The following is a 4694-nucleotide window of genomic DNA, read 5'->3' as shown; positions in this document are numbered from 1 at the left end:
AGCCAAACTTTAGAAGTCCACGAATTAAAAGATAATGGATTGACCTCTTCAAACATATAGTTTTCCTTCATGTAATTTTCTCGTTCGTAGTGAATGCGATTGAAAAACTTGGGTCGACAGCTGCAAAAGTGCTTTTCTTGGACCTAGCCTTTTTCCATGTGCTTCTTCGATTATAGTCGTGGTTTGGAAATTTATTTGAAAAAAAAGCTTGGGTGGTTAGATCATTACTACAACAACTCGTTTAACTATTTTTTTATAAAAAAACAAAAGATTCTAATTACTTTATAAGATATTAAATCATCATGATTTAAATTGGGTTTTACTATACAAATCAATAGTCAGGTTATTATTTTGTCTAATTTAACTAAAAACTCAACTTGAACTAGGTTCCAATCATGATTTTCTAGGTTAATTCCATTAATTCAAGTTAAATAATTATATTTTTCATGATTTAAATTCAAATAAGTAGTTAAGATGTCTGTTTGAGAGTATGATAAACATTGATTTTTAAAATTTATTTTTGACATTAAGAAAAATAAAAAGAAATAATAATTTAAAATAAAAAAATAAAATGTGAATTAAAAATATAATTAGACCAATAAGACAAAAAAAAAAAAAAAAACCACCAAGTCTAGTGAACAGGGTTTGGATAAAAATGCAGGTGGTTGGTTCACCAAACGCCGCTGGCATGCGACTCCAGGCACCCAAAGTCTCACCTCGAGAGCGCAAGTACCCTCTCGTTTATTTAGGCAATGTAATCTTACAAGTGTCAACGACAAATGTGGCATCCAATGACACCATATTGGAGTCCAGGAGTGAATTAAACTTGATATATAATTATTGCTGAGAGGGTATACCGCTGCTCTCTCTCTCCTCCCTTTTTACCTTTATGCCATGGGCAGAGCAAAAGAAGATCTTGAACAGTAAAATTGCATGATAATTTATCATCATTACAATTTACTTCGTGTTATCAACCTCGTGACAGGTAGCACGAGCAAGATGCTTGAGAGAACCTAGCTGTCCCTCCATAGGTCAATATTTACATAATTGACAGCGAGAAAGAGAGGAAGGATGCTCACGTGTCTCCTAAAATAACCAGGAAGATAATCTGACGAGGCATTTTTTGTTTGGCATGGAGAAAGAAAGATTGAGAGATCCTCTTTTGTTTTTCTATGTTAACCTTTTTTCTCGAAGGAATAAAAAGAAGCCCATGCCGTGCATGCAGTGTGGTGCGTCTAGTAGCCTTTCCTCCCCTCAATTTCCCAATTATTTTGGACCCTTTTAGGTCCCTGTAATTTATTAAAAAAATAATATAGAGTATTCCTGGAGCCTCTCGTCCAACATACGTTAAATTCTTTGATTCAAGTAGTTTTATTTTTTTTTAAGTATAATATTAGATTTGTAATTATCAAGTCATGAGAATCTAAAAAACTTCATTTAAAAATATATTTAAAGAGCGGTAAGAAATTATTTTAAAAACTTTATTTAACAATTTAAAATTTTAAATTAAAACGAAGTTACTTAGTAGTCATTACAAAATTTCAATAAAATATATTTTTATATTGTTTAAATGTGTTGATATTAAAAAATAAAAAATAATTACTATTATATTTTTAAAAATTCTAAATTTGAGAACTCCCGTTTCAAATTATCTATTGATTTCCTAGAATGGCGCGTGAGATGCAAAAAATGAAATATTACCTTCCCCTGTTACCTTCCCCTTTCTTTTAAATCATGAGACGGCTCCAGCACATAGTGTTGAGGTGACAAGAGCACTTTAAGTCCAGTCTTTTTGCTAATTATGAGATAATGTTGATAATTTAATTTTACTGTGAAAGCATATTTCAGTTGGATGTGAAATTTAACTTTGTTTTATGGTACTGTAATTATTTATTAGATACTTGCATCATGAAATTATTAAAAAAAAGAGAGAGAGATGGATACAAAAAGAATGAATAATAATAATAATAATGTCCTAATCCCATCAGAAAGTGATAAGAAATTCTTACTTGTTATGAAAATATATTTTAAAATTTTATTTCTTATTTTTATATTTATCTTTCTTGTGTGCGGTAAATATCCAACAATTATAACACAGGTAACACGAAATTTATCTACAAACAATATCAGAACAACATGCCATCTAATCATCACATAATTCAACTTTCAACTGCGGATACTTAATTGCAAAACAACAAAAAACAATGAATGGCGGTTATTGTTTGCTGTTTACGTGGACCGTGTACCACCCGTTGGTTTCAGTATGTTATTATCTTCTTATTTTTTTAAATTATGCCTTTCAGTTTTTTTTCCCTAGATAATCTCTCAATATTTTATTAATTTTAAATAAATCATTGTAATTTATTATGGTTTAATTTTGTAGAGATTGTTACATCATTAAATAAATATTTTAATATTTAATTCATCTTGGATTTCTAAAAGCAACTATTTTATTATCATATCAATAAATACAAAATATTCTATTAAAAAATAAGATTTTTAAGCATATTAAAGTCCTAGGATATGGGTATTGCGAGTTAAGTTACAAAACGTAGGTTAATCTAATATTATCCTGAAAATATATTTTAACACCTAATATCCTAAAGTTAATTGACTCGGGAGTTATTGGGTCAATGTTTGTTACAATCTTAGTATTGTCATCTCTATAAAAAAAAATCATATTATGAAAAAAAATTAAAGTTAAATCATGCTTTTACCAGTCATTAGGTTGCTTCTGAACATGACAAGTTAATAGTGTCTCCCAGTATCAACTCTCATGTGGGTTAATTTTAAACCAGGCTAGGCAAGAGAGTCAGGTCAAAATATTTTAAAGTTGACCCGCTAGGCCAGTTTAATAATAATGCCATGCAATTTTCTTTTTTAAAAAAATCATCTTCCAAATTTTTTTATTCCAATTGAATTATTTTTTGCTCTTTCTTTAATCAATTTTATCTTTTAATATTTGTTTGATTTTGAATTGATATTCATGATTTATTTTGGTTTGCCTTATATGAGGTTATCGCAATATCAAACATACATCTTAGTATTTAGTTGGTGTTCAATTTTGTAAGTGTTTATTTTTATTATTATATTATTGAGTAAAAGAATAGTTTAAAAATGTTTTCAAACTCAATGAAGTCCATGATCTAATTCACGAGGTTGACGAGTTAAGTCACAAATCCCGATTCAATTTAATATGTCATAATTTCAATATTTTTTAAAAATGTCATATTGAAATTTTTTTAAAGCCAAACAATGTTTTTACCAATCCCCCGAGTTGTTTTTTTAACTCGCCAAGTCTATTGAATCACATTAATAAAAATCTCACGTGGTTTAATTTGAAACACAAGCTGGACAACAAATTAAGTAAGGAGTTTTTTTAAATTAAATTGACATGTTGGGTATAATAACAATATCAAAAATTCTCCATTGCTTGTATAAATTTGTTAGATTCAAATTTTTTTAAATTTACCCTGCAACATAGTGCGGGTGTGAAAGCTAATTTACACTATCAATAATAAATTTATGTACCATATTAACTATGAAAAATAACAATTTTAATTACTTTTGTTAATTAGAGTGTTTTTTGAATTGAGGTGTGATTGAGTTTTTTTTACGAGATAAGAAAAGCAACCAAAATACATATATTTTTAGCTTTTAAAGAGAAGTAATTTGTATTTTTTTAATAAAAAATTATTAAAAAACCTAACCACACCTCATCATGCCTTGATGCCAAGCAGACTTATGGAATGTAGACATATAAAAAATCATGGATTTTTGTTGTGAAATCAGCACAATAAAATAAAAAAATCAATGAATTGACACAGTTTAAAAAGATTTTGCGAGATAGCACAATTTGATCATGTTGCGTTTGTGAAGCACAACAAGATCAAACTCCAATTTTTTGTCTTAACTAGTCGACTAGTTAGATCCAATTGTATTAACCAGTCGATCGTTTCATACAGAAACCATGATTTTTTGAAGTTTTTCTTCCAAGTATGTTTTAGATTTCAATTTATTAACTAAAAAAAACTCCAATTAAAATCTCAAAGAATTACTGTTCACATAATATTAGGCGCTCATGAGCAATTATGTATGAGTCCGCCATGATTAAATGAGGATTTGCCCCAAACATATAGATATATGACATAACAAATGCATTTATGAATTAATGAGATAAGTTTATATTAAAAAGAAGGTTTGGTTATAACTTTTGATTCTGTTGTTGGATAGCTCTCAGATCTTCATAAGAGTTTTTTGAGGTCATTTCCTCTTTAGTAAAGACAACATTGCTACATGGACAATGAGATTTTTAAATATAAAAATCCAGCCAAGGCTTTTAATTTTGATAATTTTAAATTTTTTCTTGTTATTTTTGAAATCGATCAATTGATTTTACCTATTATTACAAACTGGTCAACAGGTTTACATGTGAAACTACACCATTTCATCAAATTTTGTTAAACCTATATCAATTCACCAATTTTTTAATTTACAATACTAATTTCACAATTTTTCGAGAGATGAAAGGGGTTATGGGAATGCAAGCTGCTGACATTCTTGAAGAATGAGGAGATGATGGGCTTCAGGAGTAAAATAATGTAAGCTACGCTGTCAAAGGTTGACTGCCCAAAGCTGAATTCCATTGCCACTTGAGACATGTGATGTTCAAAATATAAAAGAAATCACGAACG

The sequence above is a fragment of the Populus alba genome, chromosome 6 (assembly GCF_005239225.2).
Source record: "Populus alba chromosome 6, ASM523922v2, whole genome shotgun sequence".
Taxonomy (NCBI): Eukaryota; Viridiplantae; Streptophyta; class Magnoliopsida; order Malpighiales; family Salicaceae; genus Populus; species Populus alba.
The sequence above is the reverse complement of the archived record's forward strand: the minus strand, read 5'-3'. Positions refer to the sequence as shown.